This window comes from Mandrillus leucophaeus, unplaced genomic scaffold, assembly GCF_000951045.1.
Source record: "Mandrillus leucophaeus isolate KB7577 unplaced genomic scaffold, Mleu.le_1.0 Scaffold1101, whole genome shotgun sequence".
NCBI lineage: Eukaryota > Metazoa > Chordata > Mammalia > Primates > Cercopithecidae > Mandrillus > Mandrillus leucophaeus.
Window position 1 is genome coordinate 464,266 of NW_012099222.1, and position 26,431 is coordinate 490,696.

At 41.1% G+C, this 26,431-nt stretch overlaps 1 pseudogene; it reads right to left on the reverse strand.

Moving 5' to 3' along the window:
* Positions 1 to 3,449: 3,449 nt before the first annotated feature.
* On the reverse strand, positions 3,450 to 25,488 carry LOC105548260 (annotated as a pseudogene).
* Between the last annotated feature and the right edge of the window lie 943 nt (positions 25,489 to 26,431).

Here is a 26,431-nt window from a genome sequence, read left to right on the forward strand (position 1 = left end):
ATTTGAAATACTTAAGGAAAAGTTGATTAAAGAAGACTTCATGAATGATGAATTGTAACATTTAATATCTGTGGGAGAGAGTTTTACTGACATTTAAATAAAGGCCAACAACACAAGCTGCAATTAAGCATTTGCTGTAGCAAATAAAGCACACCAAGGTGGTCATTCTGAATCACAATTACATCAATACTGTATGTGCCATTCTGAAATAAACGTTCATGATCAACATGAGTCATAATTGGAGTCTTGTGTTTTGGACACTTTTGTGTTTACCATGATGATCACAAGTCCTGCTATGCAAAGGCAAGTGTGTTATGCCTCCTTTTCGTGGGCTCCCAGCCCTTCTTCAGTCCTTTGCCTTCTGCTTTCCAGCCATTTTTGCTTTTTAATGACACTTTTTTATAAAGTCCCCTGTGACTTTCTGATGAACAAATCCGGTGACCCCAGCCTAGAGTTTCTGGGATATTTAATATACAGATTCAATGAATATTTATTTATTATTTACTATGTGTCAGTGTTAGACACCGACTGGGTGCACAATAATTTAAAAAAAGCGAAAACCTTCCCCTTCTTCCCAAGAAAACCCACCAAAACCTTCAAAACAAAAACAAACAAACAAAAAATAAAAATAAAAACCCAACCAAACTAAGCGACAACAAAAAATAGACTGGGTTTCTGACCTTAAATGTCCTATTATCTAGTAGGAAAATAGACATTAAATAAATAAGCACTGCAATAAGCATTTAATTAAATTCTGATGAATGCTATGAAAGAAAAGCATTGTGTTCTGAGAAACAATAACAGGGAAGCTTATTTAACCCAGGGATCAAGGTAGCCTCTTTGAGAAGAAGACCTAAAGGAGGAGAAGGGAGAAAAAGTCCAAATGGAGAAAGAAAAATAAATGATAGTTTGCAAGATATGTTCAATAGGACAACAGGTGAAGAATATCCCTCAACTAGTAGATGAAGAGGAGGAATCTTCAGCTCCACCAAGAAACCAGACACTCACGGGGATAAACATGATAAAGTCAAAGAGAAAGCATTCGTGGAGCCATATTTTAAAGATAAGAGGGAAACTAGCTTACAACATTTTTCTCACATTAAGGTGGTTCAGAAGAAAGAAGAGGGAACCAGATTCCTTGGTCATACATATAAGGAATAAGAAATTTATCGTGTAGATATTCCAGCAGAAGAAAGAAAAGAAGTTGACTTCCTATTCAACACATTTTGCTAAATTCCATCCAACACACCAGAGAATTTCTGGGAAACTGGTTTTTCTTCTGACATGTAGCAGATATTCCCTTAATCCTTGATAGCACCTAAATGTAGGGTATATCCACAAGCTCAGGAATGAAGAAGATAAAATCATTGGCTGAAAATTGCTTAACGCATCTATGATTGCAAATGATAAGTATGAAAGAGAAACTGATAGTTTTTACAGAAGTGAAACTTCCTTTGTGTGATTAGCACATGTGATCAAGACAACGGCAAAGTGTGCTTACTACCCCTGTTTGGGCTTTTCTGAATCGTAGGAACTTTCTTATTTGGAAGTAGAGAAAAGGTCTTTTTCTTTCTCCCTCTTTAAAGATTAAAAAAAAAAAAATTTCAGCAATAGTTCTCAACCCCGTTACACATAGAAATTACCTGTGGCACTTTGAGAACAGCATATGCCTTAAGACCAATTCAGGGGCTCCTCATTCAGTGGGTTGTGGGGGTAAGGAAGGGGTGGGATGGCTTAGGGAATCAATATTTAAAAAGCTTCCCAAGTGATTCTGATGTGAGCCAAGTTAGAGAACTACTTCAGTGGGGCCTTATTTACTCTTATCTCTCTTTTTCTTTTTAAAATAATCTTTGTTTTTCCTAAATCAAATAAGCACTGAAGGAACGTTAAATAACTAAAATGATTAGATTTTTTTTTTTTTTTAAAATAAAAGGAGAGAAAGGAGAGGCGTGGAAAACTTCCACCAAGAATATCTGTGATCTTATAGTTCTAGCCTTATCCCTTACATTGTAGGGAGTGGTGAGTGGCTGGGCAGCAGGTCCCAGTGGGCAAATCTGGCTTCAACTGGAGGACTTAGCAGGGTTCCCCAGATATTCTCACTTGCTGTAACTTCCACTAGACTCTACGTGTCTACAACACAGTCCCATATCTGATGTTCTCTCCCTTTGATGGATCACATGTTCTAATTAGTGCTTCTGAAAATGTGGGCCTTGGAACCATAAAAGCTTCCCCAATTTCCCTTGGCTTCTCCTCCCTTTGCCTTCACTTACCTCTAGCAGATGCCAGTGTGGATCCATAATCCTTTCTCCGAAACCCTTGGAGCCAAATGTGGATTGGAACTCAAGATGGATTGGAACTCAAGACTTTTGAAGGGTAAACTCTGCATTGCATATTTTACACACTTCCTTCAGTATAGTTGGAGGAACACCCTGTGATCAAACATTTTCATGTTTCTACAGGAAACACAGAACTCCTCCCATGAAGTGGGATGAATAAAGACCACAAGCAGCCTCATACGTGTTCCGTTCAGGTTCTGCTACCAGATGACATTGCCAGAACTTTACGAATTAAAAACTCAAGAGTTTCAGAGCTCTTTGGATTTTGAAACTGTGAACAAGGGATGGAGAATCCTTGGTAGCTTCATTGTTTAAAGATTTGTTGAAAAAACTACTCTTTCACAGACTTTACTAGTTTTTCTCATCCTTATAACAAAATCATAAGTAACACGAAAAACTAATTTCCGTGGTCAATTGTTTTCTGAATGTTAATACTTTTAATTTGGTCAGAAATGGAAGCCCCAGATAACCCTAGTTTTTTTTTTTTTTTTTTTTTTTAATGGTGAAACTAAAATAGATTAAAAACAAACAGACATTTAGAAGCTGTATCATTGAATCCTGGTGGCTCAAGTTCAGAAATCTAAACAGCCGCCTTGAACCTAAAGTGGGCCATTTTATTAACCTGTGATCATCCTGTTGACTCCCTTCTTCAGCCTTCAGACTTCTTTCCCCTCTTCTAATTGTAAGTTATATAGTTTTCATAGTTGGATTGATGAATTTCTCTTAGATTGTCCTTGCTGTCGTTCCTGGGGTTAGGGGAGCTTGCTGGAGAGACTGTATGGGTAAATGTTATGTGACCTCATTGTTTTTACAGGCTGGTGAGGCCCAAGAGACGTTTGAGTTCTGTGCATTTATTTTCTCATTAGGTTAGCTACTTACTGTTTTAGGACAGATTTTCTCCCTGTGTACTTCTCAGAGCATGTGACATAGTTGGTGGGTGGTAAAAGAAAGAAAAAAAATTCCTTTCTTTTTAAAATAGTTCATAGTAGAATTTGCTTTGGGGAGGAATGGTCTTGAAAATATCTTTTTAAAAAAAATTTAAAAAATGGATGTTTATTTAACATCAATCTTATTTCCATCTTGCTTAAGAGCCCATGGAAGAACAGCTTAAAATCACTTGGTGGTAGTTCCTACCCCTTCAGTGGCCTGAGGTGGAGGAGCTGCAGACCGTTCTTCCATGGCAGGTTGAACACTGTAGTCTTCAATCGAAACCTGCTGAATGGCCACAGGGGCACCTGCATGCCTTCAGACCAATCTGCAACCTCTGGTTGAGCAGCAGTGGAGTCAGGAGCTAGGGCAGTCCATTCGCTCTGAAATTCCTCCTTAGTCATAGTCTTTTCAGTAGCAGCCTGTTCTTCCTTTTCAATCTCTTCAGGATCTCCATGGAAGTAGATATCAAGCATGACCTTGATGAGTGTTCACAGGAGATGGTGCCACTTGTGTGCAGAACTTCCTGAGCCAGTCTTCACCACATCAGACCCACTGAGTGAACTCCCTTGTTGTTGCATGGGATGGAGATGCCCACAGAGCACAGAGGAGAATCTGTGGAACACAGAGCAATGGTAGGCAGGTTACCATAAGATGTCTCTGTGAGAAGCTGGTGGTTAGCTCTGGGATCAGTAACCACCAAAAAAACACGGCTCCTGGAAGGCTGCCTGGATTGGGTTAGTGAAGGTTCCAAGAGTAAAGCAGCCAGCAATAGGATTTGCTCCAGTGGCAGTAGCAAATTTGAGCACAGCCCACCGGCCAAGGAGGACATGACACTGACATCAGCAGGGTTTTCAATGGCAACAATAGATAAGCTGCCAGCAGAAGCTTCTCCCAGATCCTCTTCAAACTGATGATGTAGATGCTGTCACTTTTCCTTTGGAAATCAAGGTTGGTGCCACCTAAGTGGGTTCCTGCTGCAAGGAATTTAAGGACATCCTCCTTCAGTTGCAGGACATCAAGGGCTTTGGACAATGTAAAAGTTTCCCTTTAAGCTACAGGAATCCAGAATACATCTTGATGGAGCATTTGGGAATGAAAAATCCTATCCCCATGATAGGATTGAGAAGTCTTTGGGCAGAACGAATGGAAGGTAGAATAATTTTTCATTTGAAACAAAACTGCTGATGGGGGCAGAGGTCATATAGGAGAGAGAATGGCTGAGCAATGTGAGAAATCAGCAGAGAGACTATAGAATTAGGTTGACTGTTATTCAGATCTAATTGTTTATGAGTCAACTATGCAAACCCTGTATATTTCCTAACTTCTCTAAACTTTCTATAAAACCTGCTACTCAAAGTCTTTGTGTGAATGATTTTTGTGTTTGTGTGTAAAACCAAGGAAGATAGTGGAATACCAGTTCAAGAACCCATTGGGAATAAAGAAAAAGTTGCAAGGTGCCAAAGTGGAGAACAAGAAATTAACTGAAGCAAGAGGCGCTCAGGAGAGCATAAGCCCTGGAGAAATATATGGAAACCTTGCAGAGGGAATTGGACTTTCAATATTGGGTGTGCTGGGGACCGGAAATAGTCTTGTCTAGATTTTAAGACACAAGGTGATCCTAGATATCACCTAGGTTAAATAGTATACAGTCAAACAAAAGTTATAAATGACTTATTTAAACAATGGTAAACTGGACTTAGAATGTCACAGTCATCTCATAATGGGAAGAGTCCTGGAAAGGGACTTAGAAGTCCTGGGTTTGAGTTTTGTGGCACAACAATTATGTGACTGAGAAGACAGCTAACCACTATGAGGTACAATTTTCTCAGCTGTTAAAGGAGGAAGGAAACGAATTATTGGTCCTCTCATTTGGAAAATGGCCCAGATAGTAACTAGGATGTCCTAGGAAAAAGGACAGAATTTGGAATCTGAAATGCCCATGTGAAATATACAAACACATCCTGCTTTTGCCATGTGCTGGCTGTGTGACCTTTGGTCAGCTGCTTAAATTCCTAAGCCTGATTCTTTATCTTTAAAGTAATAAGTATGCCTCAGGAGACTTGAGGAGGATTAGGTTATTTAACCTAAGTAAAGTGCCTGGCATAGGGATGCTTGATTAAATATTAGACCCATATCTCTCAAATATAAGTCAATTTCTTTGCTTAGTTTCCTTCCCCATGACCTTGTGGGAAAAACATTTCAGTTCTGTTTTATAGAGTAGTCCAACTTGACACCCACTTATCCCTGTTGAGCAGAAAAAGAAATCACACCAAGCAACAATTCAACTGCACATTTTGCCAATTATATGGAATTTAAAAGCATATATTCAAATCCATATGCTGCTATGGTTACTGATTATAATATACTAAGTGTTTACGAAGAAAAATCTATATAAGGAACAGTATTCAGAGAAGTGGTAAGTTTTGCCTGCTGATTCCTTCGTCACTATGTAGTTTCTATATTTAATATAAAACTTTCCCAACATCAATTCTAAATCCCAAGTCTGTTTGTTTTAATAATCCTGAGAAATACAGTAGTAATGGAATTCTTACCTACATTTTTTTTTTTTTTTTGCCTTGGAATAAATGGGGGCTACCTCTATCATCCACTTCACTCCTAACTTCACCAAGCCAGGGGTAGTTCCATTTAGGCTTATAGCAAAAGGCAGCTCACAAGTGAAGAAGGTATGAAATCCTCAATTCTTCCATGAAAATGAGACATCCCTTTCTTATGTCTCAACATTTCTTCTCACTAGCCAGCTATCATCAAGATGTCTTGGGAAGGCCTCCATCCCATTAAACACTGCCTCTGCAGTACCACTGAAGAACACCTAGGGTGAAGGCGTAGGTCCACCTGCCTTCTTTCTGTCCATGTTTCTTGGGTGCCTAGGGTTTCTATCTCCCTAGGGTCCTAGTGCCTTGGGAGGGGAAAGGGAGCTCTTCCCTCTATCTCAGAAGTACTGATAGGGCCAGGTTTCCTGTCCTAAACCTGCCAAGTCTATTTCCTGCTGGGCCTCATGGTGTCTACGTTTTCTCCACAGTGTGTATCTGACTCATACCTAATAAAGGACTCTAGAATAAGGCAAGTGGGTCTGAGGATAGGTAGTAAGCATGGGTCATTATACAGGACCATATAATTAAATTTTCTTAATTTTGGTTCACATTTTCACTTGTTTACTGAATGGAATACATAAATATTATGGTGACCCAATCCCCATATAGTCACCCCTAGGTTGAAAAAATAGTTCTTAGTGGATGAAGAATTTCTAAACAATTATTGTACTTCAAAAGATGCTCATTTAGGCATTGTGTTGAATTATGTGCTACGTATATTTTTGACCTAGTATTTCCTTTTATTTGGGTAGGCTATAATCTTTCTTTGATAAGCATTTGTAATCCTGAATTTCCCACTTCCTAAGGGAAATAAGCAGATTGTGAAAGTTTCTCTACTACATTTTCATGAAGATGGTAATGAAGTACACAGATATTTGATGTTAATGTACTTCATTTTCCCTGGGGGACCCAGGATGTCCTAAATTGTAAATATACCTTAAGCAGAGAAGTCAGTGTTTCAATGCAGGTATGACATCAACCCTATGTCTCAGATTTTCACTGATGGGCGAAAAGGCCTTTATTAGGTCAGTGTGACCAAATAGTGTTAATGTGGCTTGCTCTCATAGGGAAATGAGATGTAGAAAAGTTAATTTTAGGGTTTCAGACTTTATCAGAATTTATAATTGAGAATACGGATTGGGGCTCTAAATCTGAGACTCTCAGATAGTAAACAAAGGGGAAGGAATATTAAACTTTTTTTTTTTTTTAGATGTAATCTTGCTCTGTCACCCAGACTAGAGTGCAGTAGCATGATCTTGACTCATTGCAACCTCCATCTCCTGGGTTCAAGTGATTCTCCTGCTTCAGGCTCCCAAGTAGCTGAGATTACAGGTATGCACCACCACATCTGGCTAATTTTTAACCTTTTTAGTAGAGATGGGATTTCACCATGTTGACCAGGCTGGTGTTGAACTCCTGACCTCAAGCAATCCACCCGCCTCAGCCTCCAAAAGTGCTGGGATTACAGGCGTGAGCCACTGAGCTGGGCCGTTTAACTTTTAAAGAGGCCATTTTCCAGAAGTGGATTGTTTTGGAACTCAGCACAATTTCACATAGGATTGAAGTTATAAGTGGCAGTTGCTTTAGGCTAGTATACACACATGCAAATATAGAGCATAAAGCCTGTGAATCTGACGCTTGGTCCAGGCATGGATTGAGGGAGCTGGAAAAAGATTGGATTTTTATAGAGCACTAGCTTTGTAGTCAGAGCAGGCTGGGGCATGAAGTCAGGACAGTTCTAGGGATGGCCCTTGGCACTATGGCCTTTCGGTTTATTGAAGTCTGATCAGTAACTACAATACCATATCAATTTCACTTCCCATGTACTTATTAAATCTGTGAAATTGTCTTTATTTTTATTACCACCAACATAGCACCACATCCCAACAGAACTCCTGGAATAACTTTCTAACTCATCCGCTTTATATCTACTCTTTCTCACTGAGTCTTCATAATACAACCAAACGGATCTTTTAATGAACAAATTTTGAGGGAATTGTGGCCGTTTCGAAATCTGTCAGCAGTTTCTCATTGTCCTTACAATAAAGCCTCCAATCCTTACTGAAGTCTACAAGGCCTTCCACAATCTGGGTTCTCTGTACTTCTGCAATCTCATACTGGGTCGTTCTTTACAGTGATCTTATTTCCATTCTCAAATACACCAACCATTCCATGTTGGGACCTTCATGCCTGATGCTCCTTTTCCTGAAACACTTTGACCCAAACTCTGCTTGATCCATGGGCAATATCCTTGTATCGGTAGGTTCTCAGAGGTATTCATCTATGATTAAAGCTCAAAATCATAAAACATTGGATAGAGGCCTTTCACAGGCTGATTAAAACATAGAACTGGATTTATTTGATTTGAAAGTCTTCAGCATATCCTATACATAGACACATACACACCCCATTATTAAAATGAAAAAAAGTTTCATAAAATATGTTAGTTTATGAGCTGCCATCTAATCCTTATGAAACAGGAGAGTTCCCTGACCCCCCTTTCAGGACATGCAACAGGGGTGTGGCTCACCTGTTTGGCTGCTGTGCACTCAAATCCCTTACAGGATGGAGAGCACACAGATAGGCAGGTGCAGGAGCTGGAGTGAGTGCTTTTGAGCTCTGGCCCCATGGTAGCATCTAGTGGTTGGTGCCTGTGACTTGCAAAACCCCAGTGGGTGTGCTACAGTGCTCTTTTAGCTCTGCTGTCTGCAGATGGCTTAAGTGTTAACCAGCTCAGTGCCCCCTTTGTACCTGGGTTCTTGTCTGTCATCCAGGAAGAATCAGGTCACACATGGACTTAAACGTTGGTGAATGTGGGGGGTTTACGAGTTGTGGTGGTGGCTCTCAGTGGGATGGATGGGGAGCTGGAAAGGGGATGGAGTGGGAAGATGATCTTCCTCTGGAGTTTGGCCGTCTAGTAGCCGATATCCTCTCCAACCAGCCCCAGCTGAACTCCTCTCAATGTTCAGATGTTCCATCTCCTCTTTTCTCTGCTCCACCATTCTGCTGCTCTTCTGCTCTTCTGTTCATCTGACTGTGGGCCCTGGAGTTTGAGGTTTATATGGGTACAGGATAGGGGGTGTGGTGGGCCAAAAGGCAACTTTTGGGTGCAAAAACAGGAATGCCTGTTTCCATTTAGGGCCATGGGTTTCCAGGTTTGAGGGTGGGCCCTTGCCGGGGAACCATCCTTTTCTACCCAGCATTTCCCTGCCTCCTGTCCGTATCACTTAGAGCTAATGTTTTAGTTCATAATAGTTAAAATCACAATTCAAACATGAATCATATCTTGATAATTCCAGGTAGGGTAAAAAAAAAACCTTGATCAAAACATTTAAATTCTATCAAATGTTATTATAAGGTAGGCAGATTGCTCTCCCAAACAACAAGCGGTTATAATGAAAAGGAGACTGTCCTTCATTTGCCAATTAATTGATATTTCCATAAGTAGTTACTAGTAAAATAATTCTAATGTTTAATATAACTTAGGTTCTATTCAGTGGTCATTTACTGGTGTTCTATAGGCCAGGACTAGTCTACATGTGTTTTGTTTCATCTATTGCGTATTAAAAATGTTTGAAGCAGTATTTAATAATTGGGAGAATTAAAATAATGGAGACTTCTGCTTCCCTTTGAACATGAAGGCACTGATGCCTAAGATCCATACTCCCCACATGGAAACAATCAGCTGGAGAGGAGTGGGAGGTATTCCCTTTAGATACAGCAGTGTTTCTCTAACCTGAGTGTGCATCAGAATCACCTAGGGGGCTTGTTAAGCCACAGTTTTCTGGGCCCCACCCTAGAATTTCTCATTCAATAGGTCTGGAATGGGGCCCCCAAATTAGCATTTCTAACCGGCTCCCACACGATGCAGATGCTGCTGGTCAGGGTCAGAGTCCACACCTGGAGAATCACTGAAGTGGGGACTATGCTTTTCTGTTCACAGCAGTGCCCCTACTTCTTGTTGATTACATTAACCCGAATATCCACTGCCATTTATCAAACTCACATTATTACTTTTTGCATAATTAGAGAATATTTTTCCCTATGTATTTATCTTGAAAGTGTGAAGATAATAGAAAAAAGGAAAAAACATGTTTGTGGAAGGAAAGAATATTCCAACGTGCTTGCTATGAAAACACTTGGCCATCTTCACTCATGTGCATTTCCTATTAATACATGACTTCTGGAGCCTTTGAGTTTGTGAGCTCAGTGTTATGGTACTTTTCACACAGAAGAAGACTAAACTTAGACAGTAGGGCCTTGGCTTTTAGTCATTCAGACCTGGGCTTAAGCCTCTGGATCTGTAGTTTACTAGCTCTGTGACACTGGGAAACTTCTGAATTTCATTAAGTCTCATTTCCTCATCTGTAACAGAGGGATCTTAGTAATAACTACTCCACTGGGTTATGGTGAAATTAAAAAATTGAATGTGATGTGTCTAGCACATAATAAATGCTCAATAACTATTATTTGTCAACGTATTTGTTGGATGGTAATACTAATTTTAGAATAATACAACCATGAGCTGGAAGGAGAGGAAAGAAACTAAGCAGAAACGGAGTCAGGAAACTGGAAAAGCTGAGTTGGGAAACTGGAAAAGCTGAGTCAGGAAAGTTAAAACCCAGAATGAGTGGAGGTTTGCAAAAAGCACAAAGGACAACAAAAGTGGAGTCTCACAGTCACTTTTTGAGTGAGAAAAATAAGAAAAGAATATTGATTACTTAAGGAAAATTAATGTTAATAGACAATAGGAGAAAAAATTCCAGAAATATTGAATTGGTGTTAGAATTTTTTTCTTTTTGGTCAAAGAGAAGTATTTTCAGTCAGAAGGGAAAAATAAATATTAGTAAGAGGAATCTAAATTCTTAGATTTCTCTAAGAATCAGAAAGAGCTATCCAAATGAGTTCATATTAGCCATGTTTGTATAAACCAGGTCATTGGTTCCTGAGAAAGGGCAGGTAAGGTTGTGGAACCATAAATGACAATTGATGAGGAATTACAGAGTATGAGCATGTGCCCGTACATCCACAGAGACCCATTTTAATTCTGAATTCCAAAAGAAAGAAGAGAAAGTGTCTACTCATTCTCATAACTTTATGAATTATAAACCAATAAGCTTGATGTGTACCCCAAGTGAAATAGTAAATGAATCGATCATCAGCATTTAGGAAAGGAAAAGAATGAGTATAAAGTGGGGTCACTGGTTCTTAAATGTAAGTTTTATCAGTATACTTATTGTCTTTTTTGATAAGATTATTAAACTATTGGATCATGGAAATGATTCACTTAGTAACTATTTATTGAGTACTAGTTAGGTGCAGGCACATGGTCTGTTTCATTTTTTATTGGAGAAATAGCCAATATGGTCACGTGCTAATGAACATGGGATACAATCAAACATTCTAGGAAGAATGGAACAGAGATCAAACCAAGTATATACATGCACACACAAAAAGATGGTCTTTATCAAAATTGGAAATACAGGAGTTGCTGGATGAGATAATAGAAAATGAGTTAATTTTCGGGCTTGTGTTTAAAATGTGTTAATGATGTAGCTACAGATGTCTATTAACTTACAGACATGGAGCTCAGAAGGCCCTGGGCTGGAGATAAGGATCTGGGAATCATTAGCTTGTACAGATTGTCAAAGTTATCACAGTGCCTGAGATTTCCCAGGAGGGGCACGTTGAATGAGAGCACCCGCCAGAATGCAGGGAGCATGAATATCTAAGAAAAGAAGAAAAAGAGCTTGTAAAGAAGACTGAGAAACAAAGAGTGGGGAGGCAGGAGGAGAATCAGGAGAGAGTGGTGCCACCTGGCCAAGGGAGGCAAGACATTCCTCCGAAATGCTGATGGCCAGCTGCATTTGGAAGCCTTGCTTCGGTTGTGACACCAATCTGCACTGATGTGGGAGTTTTCTCCAGCAGCTCGTGCTGAGCTAGCAGGGTGTAGGAGAGGAAAAGGGAGATAGACTGAATGGTCTATATTAGGAGGTTTGCAGAAATAGTAAAATGGAAGAACAAGGAAAATAGTAAAGAGGTTATTAAAGAAGTACATTCATATGGTGCTTAAATTTAACACAATGTGATGTTGGGTGGGCAGCCAAAATCTCAGTTGTCTTAATTAATACTCAAAAGTAGCATAATTGGGCTGTGCATGGTGGCTCATACTTGTAATCTCAGCACTTTGGGAGGCTGAGGTGGGAGGATCACTTGTGCTCAGGAGTTCAAGTTTACAGTAAGCTATGATTATGCCATTGTACCCCAGGGTGGATAACAGAGCGAGACTCCATCTCTAAAAAAATAAAAATAAAAAGGACTGTAGTTGAAAGAGTCAAATCTAGCAGAGGAAAATATTTAATAGAGATGCATATACATTCTACACTTTGCCAAGGAATTGTCAGAGTGCTGAATGAAGCAGAGACGAGGACAAATTCCTGTGGAATAAAGCTAGACACTTACTCCACCTTCTTCTTTTCTCTTTACCCTAAAGTGACAATGAATGTTTAATTAGTATTTTCTCTTTTAATAATGGATTTTTAAAAGGCAATGACTTGAGCCAACGTTTTTTCATCTGGACATAAGATAACCACGTGGAGGTCAACTGACATTCACATTTTGTAGCTGACTTTCAACTCAGTGATAATATTATATTGCTAATAATATAGGTAACATTTTATGTGTTAGGTAGTTTTACATGTGTTTATGTGTATAGTAGATCTCTGCATCTCAGTCCACAGACTGCATTGACCTAGAAAAATAACATTTCCTCTAACTCAATTTGATGTTTTATCTTTGTACTAGCAGGCTAAGGGTAGCAATCTCAGATTATTGTTGGTTTCTCTCTTCTTCCCGGGGATTGAGACAAAGACCCTGTTGGGATTTACTTAGTACCTTGAGCAGCACATTGAGGGAGGGTGAGCCTTCTGGTCCCTGAGCCATCTGTTCCCTTTGAGTCACCCTGAGACAGTATTTGGCTTGCAGCATGGCCTTTTAGAACTGGAGGCTCACACAGATGTTTTGCTGCATAGCTTGAGGGCTGAAAATCTTGTTTGTTTGTTTGTTTTTGAGATGGAGTCTCGCTCTGTCACCCAGGCTGGAGTGCAGTGGTGCGATCTCGGCTCAATGCAAGCTCCGCCTCCTGGGTTCACGCCAGAAATCTTTAAGAGGCAATGAACTGGTGTGCCTAGACTTTGCATGAAGCCATCACTTTGGGGTATTGCTACCTCCTCCTGGGAACTGCCCAGAAAGAAGGGAACCTGGCTCTTGAACCCCTCATTTTGTCTGTTCTCATCATTATCTGCTCTTCACTCTCCTTGCCTCAGACCTCAGAGAATCCTATTTTAGGCAGTGGGTGGAGGAAGTCAATGCTCTTTGACCTGTCTTTCTCCCACACATTTGATCTTTACATCATCCCCAAAATTCTAAGTTCCCCCTTTTAAAACACAGAGACAAAAAGCGCCAGTTGGCTATTTATATCTTCTGACTAATTGCCTCCCCTTCCTGAGGCAACGAGTGCAGGATTGCCTATACACTTGGAAAAGGGGAAAGACCAGAAGAAAAATGGACCCAAATAACTCTCCCTCCATACCCACATTAAATTCTTTATTCTTATAGCAACAAAATTAGAAAATTAGCTGAGGGCTTTGCTATTTGCTTTAAAGCATCCTTCCAAATCTAAGATTGTATAGTTTTATCAATGTTAGGCTAAACCAGTTGGTTTGTGCTGCTAGGAAGGATGGAAAAAACCATGGGGCAGATGACAGCAGCTGATCAGACACTGAGAGCAAGGGCCCTGGACCTCCAGCCGTTTAGTTTTGAGAGTGCTCAGAAAGATTCTTAAGAAATAATAATGACCAAAACGGAACACTTCTCTGATGCCTAACTTTGGACTGTGCCTCTGACCATTAAATGGAGGTTTTCACTTCTCTGTGTGGCCAGGCCTGGCTCTTTCTCAACTCCAGTTTCTCTTCTGATTATGGCTCGACAGCATGTCTCAGTTCTTGGTGACTCTCAGTCTTCTGCCTTGGAGTCAGGACCGTGATGCATCCTGGTGGCCTCTGAAATTTTATAGAACCTTATTATCAATGAACATTGGTCAATATTAATTGCATAGAGCTCTGTGCTAAGGTTTTGCATATTGTAAAACTCAAGGGGCTTATAGTCATGTTGGAGACATGGGGTGTGTGCATAGTCCAGTGCAGCATGTCCCAAGCACCCTCTATGCGATGGTCCCAGGAGTCTGGGGAGGGAGAGTAGCACGAAAAAGAAGTATCAACTGCTGAGCCAAAAAGGCATGCACTGTGACACTTGAATTGCAGCTGCTTTTTAGAACCCTACCTAAAAATAGCTCAAGCTCAATCTGCAGAAATTCTGACCTTAATGGATATGCTCGAGTTCAAGAAAGATGATTTATTCTTAGATCTTTATAACCAACTGCGAAGGAAGTCTCAATCTCAGCAACATCAGTGATTAATCCTAATAATATCTGTCTCCCAGACACATGCTTTGAAGATGAAATGAGACGATACAGGCAAAACAACACTGATTGCAATTCAGATATTTACTGGTACTGTTCATTATTCTTATGTATTCAAGAGGTACAGTGGATGCTTTTACATTTTAATAAGGAATACTAGATCAAAGTGAGGCCCTCCCCTTACATCCACCAAATTGATCACTGTAGTGTTTGCATCAAAATAGCAGTATTGGTATCAAAATAATCAGATTTTGAATGCCTCAGAATACCCAACGCATCCACTTCTAAATTGCTATTTAAGATGAATGCTCTACCTTTTATATTGCCTTTTTGAAACTGATTCAATCAGAAAAGTACTTTGATGTTGTAAATACCTACACATCAGCTCATCTACTTTTAAATTAATCAAAATATTTAGGCATCTTCACAGAAATTTCTCATATTCATAAAACAAGGCAATAGTTATTTACTTCCTGGTATGGTAATGTGTTTTGGGAAATCTCTATTTGACTTGCATAAAAGGAATAAAAGCTAGTTTCATGAAACTCCATTGTCAGAATAATGAGTGTTTTAAAAATACACTATTCAAAGCCTGCCCAACTCTCTTCCTCAGGCTATGGAGAATGTTTCTCCAGTGAGTCTCAGAAGGAAGGAAACCCTTCCTTCACCCCACTTCCTGTGCCTCCTTTACAGCTGGGCTTGTAGCCAGGGTGAACAGAGAATGGCAAAACTGTTAAAAGGTTAACCGTCAACATGGCGTTCTCAGCATCTCTCAAAGGCACTTAGGAAACTAGATGTAAGGAGATGAGTAGCAGCCAGAGAGCACCCCAGAGAGTACACTTGTGCTTATTATTCCACATGATTACATATTCAAATTGGTTTTAATTCCTGGGCAGCCATGGGGATGTTGGGGGAGGTGAGAAATAGCTTGCTGGAAAGGCGCAAGAACGGCGGAAGGAGCTGGTCTGGCATTAAAAATGTGCTGCAGATACTTCCCTAAGGCAAACGAGCCTCACAATTATGAATTCAGGCAACAAGAAAAGAGCTGTGGATCTAAAAAATGAGGTTGATTTTCCACGTTACATATGGTAATCCCTTTCAATACATTAAGAATTCTACTTTGCATCGGCATTATAGACTTCTTTTTCTTGAACCCTTCATAAAGGGCTTTTAAAAATTCTAATGTAGCCAGGTAAGTTAACCCATACCCATGCTGCCTTATAGATTCAAAAACCCCAGGGATTATGAGTAAATGTCTGTGACATTTTAGTCAGCTAGAGTTGGTGTTAGGAAACTTTTGAGGGTTCGTAGCTACAGATATAACCTTTGCCTGTCTTCACCAACTGTGGTTTTGAGAGGATTCACAGTGGTTACGTTTGACGGTGTGGGCAGAGGTAGGGGAATTTGAAAAACGTATGCAATTGTTTACTAGCTTTGTATGTTTGTAAACTTTCAATGACACTTTCATATAAAAAATACTCAGCATTTGAAAAGCCATGTGTTTTATTGCTAGAAAATAGAATAAATGGAATATAAACATGTAGATAGCAGTGAGTATAATCTATTTAACACACATTATAGGATTTAAAAATCCTTATCAAGTTTGCCATTTCATCCAGGAATCTGTAATAGAACCTAATTGAGATGTGTTGTGAGACCTGGAAGGATTCATCACAGGAGGATGGAACTGAATTAGGAGGAGGTGAGACTCAGAGAATGAAATGCAGCAGGGACTTGGAGGAGATGGATTGGACTCAACACAGCATTATCTAGAAGGTATGACAACAGACTACAGGTGATAGACCATGTAATAGTAGGAGAACCCAACATGAGGGTGTGGGCAATGAGAGTTTTGACAAAGAAGAATTTCAGAGCAAGGGATATTCAAAGGTCTAAGTAGCTCTGTCCAATAGAAATATGTAGTTAAAATTGTCTAGTAGCTATGTTTTAAAAAGTAAAAAGAAACATATACAATAAATTCTAATACTATATTTCATTAAACTCACTATATCCAAAATATTATCATATCAACTTGTGGCAATAGAAACACTTCAAGTGCCCAGTGGCCACAGAAACACCCGGAAGTCAATCAGGTCTTTGGCACCAGGTAAGTCTATCAGGTCAGAGAAAGACCAACATCATGACTGGATGGAAATGGGCATGTTAAATGGATGTGTTAACTGAGTAATTTGCAGAAGAGAAAATATAAATGGTTAGACAATTTATAAAATAATTTCCACCTCACTTGTAATAAAAACTATAAAAATTAAAATATCAGCAAGATATTATTTCTCAGCTGTCAAAATAGCCAAGGTTAAAAAAATGGAGTTGTTTGAAGGTATGCTAAAACTCACATGATGCTGTTAGCAGTATAAATTGGTATAACTATTGGAAAATAGTTTTACATTTCATATCAAGATCTTGGAATAGTTTTTCTTACTTTTGGAACTCTACAACAAAAAACAATAACAATCATTACTGAATGCTTATTACATGAAAGATGATATGTTTAGCACTTCATTATTTTAAGTCTCTTAATCATCACAACAGCTCTGTGAAGTAGATGTTATTATCCAGTTTTAACCCTATGAAAATAAATCAAAGTATGGAAAAAATTATGGATTAATATGTTATTAATAGCATTGTTACAAAAAGCAAAAAATAGAGGCAAAAAACCAGATTTAGTAAAATCCCTAATATTTCAGAATCAGGAAATAGTTAACTAAATGAAATTTTTCAATGGAATCAATGCATTTACAAGAGTGCTTTTTAAAGAATATGAAATGACATGGGAAAATACGTATCTTAGTCTATTATTGCCTTAATAAAGCCATATAACAAACATTAAATCTGTGTAGCAGAAAACAATAAACACTTACTTATTTTGCATATGTTTGCAGGTTAGCTGGAATAAGACTCTGCTTTTGGCTTCAGGTAAACCGGCCTTGGATGCAGGCTGCAGATCTGGTCTCAGGTATGTTGCTCTGTATTCATTTTGGAGTCCAGGTTGAAGGGATACCTGCTACCAGGTAACCTCTTCTCATGGGAGTCTCCTAGCGGGCAAGAGGCTGAGTGCAACCACGCAGCACATTGTAAGCATCTGCTTGCTTCCTGTCTGCCAACTTCTAATTGGCCAAAGCAAGTCACATGGCCCCGCCTAAAGTGAGGGATGGGGAAGTATCCTCTGCTTTCCTTGAGAAGATGGCAAGAATGAGTTATGCCTGATTCTCTTATGAGGGAAAAAAAGAACTGGCACCAATAATTCGATCAACCCTGGTCTGCTTTCCATTACCTTTCTTCACATCCCTCCCACAGGTGCTTGTGTCCATCCCAAAATCCTTCCAAATCTCATCCCCTGCTGGCGTCATTGTAATAGCAGAAGAGTAAGATGCACATAGCGGTCATGGTTTATAGACACTGTGAAATCCTGGTTGATGAATGTTGCCAGCTTCCCCTACCTTGGGAGAAGGGAATATTCTTACTGGCTTAGACCCCATTACTGCTCCCTGGGCTGAGCTCCCCAAATCTTAGTTCATTATTTCTCTGTGGTTTTTGGCTCTACTCTTTGGGAGGTCCCTTGCCAAAATCCCCCTTGGTCACTTCTAAAGAGGGCATTGGAGAATATGCCCTATTTGGTGTCTGGGTCACCCTCTCAGCCTGCATCCTCCCTGTGGAAGGTTGGGGTAGGAGGAGACTAGAAGAAGTTTTATATCTCAAAAAGTCACAATCGCTTTTAGTTCATGTTAACAGAAATTTTCTCAATATAGATTTTTTTTTTTTTATTCCCTGTAAATGCAGGATTTCTGGGCCATGTTTATTTACTCTGAATTCTGTTGCAAGATAGCCATGTTTTCCTCAGAACCTGTATTAGTAAGGGTTGTCTAGAGGGACAGAACTAATAGGATAAATGTATATATGAAGCGACATTTATTAAGAAGTATTGACTCACACAAACACAAGGTGAAGTCCCACAATAGGCCATCTGCAAGCTGAGGAGCAGGAAGCCAGTCTGAGTCCTAAAACCTCAGAAGTAGGAAAGCTGGTAGTGCAGCCTTCAGTCTGTGGCTGAAGGCCCAGGGCCCCTGGCAAATCACAGATGTAAACCTAAGAGTCCAAAAGCTGAATAAGTTGGAGTCTGATATTTGCGGGCAGGAAGCATCCAGCCCCGAAGAGAGATGAAGGCCGGAAGACTCAGCGAGTCAAATCCTTCCAACTTCTTCTGCCTGCTTGATTCTAGCCATGTTGGCAGCTGATGAGATGGCGCCCACCCAGATTGAGAGTGGGTCTGCCTCTCCCAGCCCACTGACTCGAATGTTAATCTCCTTTGGCAATACCCTGACAGACATACTCAGGAACAATACTTTGCATCCTTCAATCCAATCAAGTTGACATACAGTATTAACCATCACAAGTCCACCCTTTGTCAACTTGAACCCATGCATCTCCTAACATACATAGTCTTCAAATAAAGACAATCAATAATAAGGTCATAATTATGCCTAACATAATACAACTATTCTTTGTACAAATGGAAGTGTACTAATCCTTAACCTAAATGCTATTACATAAAGTTAACAACACTTAAATGCTGATATAAAGTCAATAAATCTTATGCCATATGATAAATGAAAAAGAAAGGAAATAAAATGAAGATATTTCCTTAGTACAAGTGTATACATGCACAAACATGTTCTTAACAAAATAAGGAGGAAATACTCATGACAATTACAGTTCTTGTTTGTGCAGCTGGTCATGTGATTGTAGCTGGTATTGATGACTACCTTCTTCCACTACCCATTCTGTATTCCCTTTGCCTTCAGCAAGTACCTCATTGGGTCATGAATTTTTACTTGGTGGAGTGACCCAGATCTTCATTCCTGAAGGGTCTGGGTCATCTGTAGTCCTGCCTGGATTGGGTTGTTATAGTTTCCCATTGACCTTAATCACAGGGTATGGTATAAGAGACGCCCTAAGGGATCTCATATGTAGACTGATTTCATCTTGACAGACTGGGCCAATAATCCCAGCCAACACTGTAACTCCCTTCTTAACCTGTTGACTTAGAGGTAGGAGGAGCCCAAAGTATCCAGGTGTCAATTTTAACTTCCAGTTTAATGGGATCATTGTTGTGTCTCCTGGTGGCAGCGTTCCTCCCTCTGGAACTAAGACCTCTAGGCCAGCAGAATGTAATGTTGTAATGTCACAGGAACAGGAAGCACAAATTTTGCTAGAGGGTCACTAGGGGTGATGGTGAGTGATGCCACTTCCATTTCCATCCCTTGATTCCTGGACCCATGAATACTGGCTCTAGGAGAAAGAGTACCATATATTAGATTCTGATTCAAAGCATACACAACTTTCTGGAAAACTTTGCCCCAGCCCTGTAAAGTACTGTCACCTAGTTGGTGGTGTCATTTTGACTTCAAAAGGCCATTCCACCATCCTATCAATCTGGCTGCTTTAGGATGAGGGGGAACATGGTACGACCCGTGAATTCCATAAGCGTGAGCCCATTGCTGCACTTCTTTGGTCATAAAGTGAGTGCCTCGGTCAGAGGCAATGCTGTGTGGTATACCATGACAGTGGATAAGGCATTCCATGAGTCCACAGATGGTAGTCGTGGCAGAAGCATTGCGTGCAGGATAGGCTCACCCATATCTGGAGTAAGTATCTATTCTGGTGAGAACAAACCATTGCCCTTTCCATGATGGAAGAAGTCCAATATAATCAACCTGTCACAAGTAGCTGGCTGATTACCCTGAGGAATGGTGCCACATCGAGAGCTCAGTGTTGGTTTCTGCTGCTGGCAAACTGGGCACTCAGCAGTGGCTGTAGCCAGGTCAGCCTTGGTGAGTGGAAGTCTATGTTTCTGAGCCCATGCATAACCTCCATCCCTGCCACCATGGCCACTTTGTTCATGAGCCCATTGGGTGATGACAGGGGTGGCTGGGGAAAGAGGCTGAGTGGTATCCACAGAATGAGTCATCCTATCCACTTGATTACTGAGGTCACCCTTTAGTGAACATTCACATGAGATACAAATAGCTTCACAGTTTTTTACCACTTAGAGAGGTCCATCCACATACCTCTTCCCCAAATTTCCTTGTCACCAATTTTCTAATCATGCTTCTTCCAAGTCCCTGACCATCCAGCCAAACCATTGGCTACAGCCCATGAATTAGTATATAATCACACATCTGGCCATTTTTCCTTCCAAGCAAAGTGCACAGCCAGGTGCACTGCTTGAAGTTCCGCCCACTGGAAAGGTTTCCCTTCACTGCTATCCTTCAGAGATGTCCTAGAAAGGGGCTGTAGTGGTGCAGCTGTCCACTTCCGGGTGGTGCCTGCGTATCATGCAGAGCCATCTGTGAACCAGGTTCTAGTCTTCTCTTCCTCTGTCAACTCATCATAGGGAACTCCCCATGAGGTCATTGGTGCAGGCTGGGGAAGAGAAGGCAGGGTGGCAGGAGTGGGGACCATGGGCATTTGAGCCACTTCCTCATGTAACTTACTTGTGCCCTCAGTACCTGCTTTAGCACCATCACATATATACCACTTCCATTTGATGATGGAATGCTGCTGTGCACGACCCACTTTATGGCTAGATGGGTCAGAAAGCACCCAGTTCATGATAGGCAGTTCAGGTCACATGGTGACTTGATGACCCATTGTCAAATGTCCACCAAAGCCCAGTAACAGGCCAAGCGCTGTCTCTCAAAAGAAGAGTAGTTATCTGTGGAAGATGGCAGGGCCTTGCTCCAAAATCCTAGAGGCCTCTGCTGTGATTCACCTATGGGGGCCTGCCAAGGGCTCCAAACAGCATCCCTATCTGCCACTGACACTTCAAGCACCACTGGATCTGCTGGGTCATATGGCCCAAGTGGCAAACCACTTACACAGCAGCCTGGACCTGCAGCAGAGCCTTCTCCTGTTCTGGACCCCACTCAAAATCAGAAGCCTTTGGGGTCACTTGATAAATGGGCCAGAGTAACACATTCAGATGAAAATGTTTTGCCTCCAGAATCCAAATACGCCCACTAGGTATTGTGCCTCTTTCTTGGTTGTAGGAGGGGCCAAATGCAGCAACTTTTCCTTCACCTTAGAAGGATATAAAGATATAGGCCACACACCACAGGAGCCCTAGAAATTTTACTGAGTAAAAGGTCTCTGAATTTTAGGTGGGTTTATTTCCCATCACGTGGCATGCAAATGTCTCACCAATAAGTCCAATGTGTTTGCTACATCTCGCTTACTGGATCCAATCAGCATAATGTCATCAATATAATGGGCCAGTATGATGTTCTGTGAAAGGGAAAAGTGGTCAAGATCTCTGTGAACAAGATTATCACACAAAGCTGGAGAGTTGATATACCCCTGAGGTAAGACAGTGAAAGAGTATTCCTGGTTTTGCCAGATGAAGGCAAATTGTTTCTGGTGGGCCTTATGGACAGGAATGGAGGAAAAGGCATTTGCCAAATCAATAATTGCATACCAGATACCAGGAGATGCGTTAATTCATTCAAGCAATGAAACCACATCTGGTACAGCAGCTGCAATTGGAGTCACTACTAGGTTAAGCTTATGATAATCCACTGTCATTCTCCAAGATCCATCTGTCTTCTGCACAGGACAAATGGGAGAGTTGAATGGGAATGTGGTGGGAATCGGAATCACCTCCCCTGCATCTTTCAAGTCCTTGATGGTGGCGTTAATCTCTGCAGTCCCTCCAGGGATGCGATATTGATTTTGATTTACTAGTTTTCTAGGTAGAGGCAGTTCTAATGGCTTCTATTTGGTCTTACCCACTGTAATAGCCCTCACCCTACCTGTCAGGGAGCCAGTGTGGGGATTCTGTCAGCGGCTAGGTATGTCTATGCCAATTATGCATTCTGGCACTGGGAAAGCGACAACAGGATAAGTCCAGGGACCCACTAGACCCACTGTAAGTTGGATCTGAGCTAAGACACCATTAATTACCTGACCTCCATGAGCCTGTACTTTAACTGGGGGACAACAATAACGTTTTGGGTCCCTTGGAATCAACATCAGTTCAGAGCCAGTGTCCAGTGGTCCCCAAAAAGTCTGATCATTCCCCTTTCCCCAGTGCACACTCTGGTAAAAGGCTGGAGGTTTCCTTGTGGGAAGGATGGGAGAAAGATTAGCAGCATAAATTGTTGGTAATGTAGTGGGGCCCTTTCTCAAGGGAACTTGGCCACCCCTTCATTCAAGGGGTCCTGGGTCTGTAAACTGGCTCAAGTCTGGAAACTGACAGAAGGGCCATGATTCTCTATTTTATAATTCAAATTAGTCTTGTCCACTTGACCTGGAAGTTTTCTACTTATACAAATCAAGTAAGAATGCTGTAGGCTTCCTACCAATTTCACTTCTAGAAGCACTGTGATTAATTAGCTAATGCCAGAGCTCTCCTCGAGTCAGACTATTCTGATTGCTGCTTTGCCTCTGCTGTTCATTACAGTAACTATGCCCACCTTGCTTTTGACAGTTGAGTGCTGCCACTTGGCCACTGCCACCTTGAGATCTGATTATTCTCATGGCATTTAAATTTTCTAATTGAGTGACTGTAGTTTCCACCGTAAGATCTGGCATACAGAAAAAAGCAATCACAAGGCTCTTCAAGGATATAGGTTCTCCCCTCATAAATCTATTTTGGAAAGTATTGGTGAAGGGTATGTCTTCTGGACCCCTCCAGCTGGAATGAGCAGGTCTAAAGTGACTAAACCACTCTAGTATTCCAATCTCCCTAAGCCTTTGGATCCTTTCCTCTACATTAAACCAGGGGAAGTCAAGCATTTCCAGCTCGCTCACGGTGGGCCATCTTTTAATCCATATTTCAGCTAACCAAACAAATAAACTATTAGAACCTTTTTAAATTCCCTAAGCTGCAACATTAAATGTAGGATCCCTGCTTAGTGGGCCCATATCAATAAATTCAGCCTGATCCAACTCTATGTTCTTTCCACCATTATCCCATACCCTTAATATTCATTCCGATGCCTATTCTCCAGATTTCTGCTTATATAAACTAGAAAACTCAAGCAGTTCTTTTGGAGAGTAGTGCACCCCTCCGTAGGTCACACTCTGAACTTCGCCTCTAGGGGTCTGCCGGGACTTGAGTCCACTTATAGGTCTAGAAGCAAACAGGGGTGTTGGGAATGGGTCCTGAGGCGAATCAGCATTATCTTGCCTGGTAACTGCCTCAGGGGAGGCCATCACTGTTGGCTCAGTCAGTGCAGGGTTTAACTCCTCAGATAAAGGTGGAAAGGCTGATGGCCATGTTGGTGGGGGAGGGGATGTTGCCACCACTGAGGGTGGGGAGGCTGTTTCCTCTGGCAAAAGTATCTCATCAGAGTTTACAAGCTCAGCGTCCCCAGCATCATGAGGGTCTTCTTACACATCCCCATTCCAACTTGCAGTGTCCTGTTCTTTTCCAATCAATGCTCTCACTTTAACAGTAGACACCTGGTGAGACTGAGCATGCACCTTTCCTGGCAGGTCAGTCATTCTATTACCAGAGCTTATGTCTGATTTTCTGCAATTTCAGCCCTTTGTCTATAGGAGATAAGACTCTCACTTGGGGCAATCTTAGAAGACTTGGGGCTCAGTATGTGCTTCTGGAGCTGGGAGTTAGAATCCCTGAGCTCATCCTTTTCTTTCATCACTTTGTCCAGTGAACTTAGGAGCAACCAACCAACTTCATTATATTTCTTGATTCTCTACATATGGTCAAAGGTATTATGTATAGAGTCACTAAACTCCTTGCCTCTCATGAACGATGAATCAGAAGTATCAGATGTATTTATTTTGCATAATTCTCTAAACAGTTCATTCCAAGGACCATCAGTATTCTCCATACTATCAGAAGTAGAGTCCTTAGCATTTTTGAGTCTAATCATATTAAGCAACCAACTCCAGAAACCCCAAAACCAACTAAAGAAATCCATCCTTAAAATTCTCTTCCTCTAGAATTGCTCCTGGTACCAAAATCTGGATTAGTCAGGGTCTTCTAGAGGGAGAGAACTAATAGGATAGATGTATACATGAAGGGGAGTTTATTAAGGAGTACTGACTCGCACAATCACAAGGTAAAGTCCAACAGTAGGCCAACTGCAAGCTGAGGAGCAAGGAAGCCAGTCTGAGTCCCAAAACCTCAAAAGTAGGAAAGTCAACAGTGCAGCCTTCAGTCTGTGGCCGAAGGCTTGAGAGCCCCCGGTAAACCACTGGTGTAAGTCTAAGAGTCTAAAAGCTGAAAAGCTTGGAGTCTGATATCTGAGGGCAGGAAATATCCAGCACGGAAGAAAGATGAAGACCAGAAGACTCAGCGAATCTCGTCCTTCCAACTTCTACCTGCTTTATTCTAGCCATGCTGGCAGTGGATTAGATGGCATCCGCCGAGATTGAGGGTGGGTCTGCCTCTACCAGTCCACTGACTCAAATGTTAATCTCCTTTGGCAACACCCTCACAGACACACCCAGGAACAATACTTTGCTTCCTTGAATCCAATCAAGTTAATACTCAATATTAACCATCACAGAACCCATCTGTTATCATAGCTTTTCAAATGCAATTCAACAACCCACTTACCCTATCAGCATTGTGAATTGAAACTTGCTTGGTCATCATCCCAACTTTATGAGGTCCATTGTCTGTCTTTTGGTTTATTGAAAGTAACAGTTGTAACAGATGTTTTACTTTCACTACTATATAACATGGACCAACATTTTTTCCAGGCTTTTAGAACAATATCCTTCTTGTCTAATCTCCAGTCCTAAAGTTGATGGAACATATTTTGGGATTTGTTATGGCAGTACCCCACTTCCAACATATTCAGCTATTGCCACCATAATGCTCTATAACAAGCAACCACAAAATCTCAGAGGCAGGCAGCAATAAGCATTAGTTTCTGGCTTACGTGGGCTGGCTGCGGTTTGCCTCCGCTGCTGGCTGGGAGTCAGCTGGGCTTAGTTCCTGACCTTGAGTTGGGTCCAGGCCTGCTCCCTGTGTGGTTGTTCTGCAACCCTGGCTGGATGAGCTTTTCTCGTTGCAGACAATCACGTTGCAAGAGAACAAGCCCAACCACATCAGCACATTCCAAACCCTTGTTTGCGTCATGCTGTGGTAATCATGTCTTTTTACTCTGTATTTGTTGATGCTTTGACATCTTGGGGCCTTGCTGACCCTGGAGCGACTCCCTCTCCGAGGGTTAGCTAATTCCTAGAGATAGCAAACTACTGGCCTAAGAGTGCACCTTTCACACACAAACCAACTACCCCGGAGCTCATACCCCCCAACCACCTCCATTAATGAACTCTCACATTCTGGGCCGATACTCCAGGACCAAATACCAGACAACTATACCATAGAGTCCACTAAATTATTCAAAGTGGCCAATCCTAAACCTGCTTACCCTGCCTCGCCCATTATGTTTCCCACAGAAACCACAATGAAGATCTTCTCCCTGCTTCCTCTGCCCCTGACTGACCCTGGTGCTTCCCGTGTGACCCCGCATTATGATGTGGCATGCCCTTTTGTCTTGGGGTCTGTTGAGTGTAACAAATTATGTTTACAGTGGTAGCTGTCTCCTGATCTGTTAGCTTTGCCATATCTTAAACAATAAAACCTACATTAAAAAGTATTTGTCCGCTAATAACCCTTTGGCCAATGTAAATCACTTGATTAATTTCAAAGTCAAGGTGTTGGGAATAACTCTCTGCTCACCAGTCTGACGAGAGGTAAAGACATATTTCTATCAGAAGGGAGAGAAGTTGGGATGCTCTTCCCCAGAGTGGCAAGAGTGTGGATATATAATTCTATTAGAGGGGAGTGAAGAATTGAGACCAATGATTCAACCTGTCACCACTGTATATGTATATAAGTGCATACATGATGTTAGATTAAAACACTGAGATATGCAATATGATGTCCAATATGTAAAACAGAATCTCTGTAGAGAAAGAAGTCTTGAAGGAAAGACATTAAAATGTTAATAAGACATATCTTTGGGTGCTGAGACTGTGGATGATGAAAATTACTCTTTCTTCTGTTTTATAAATTG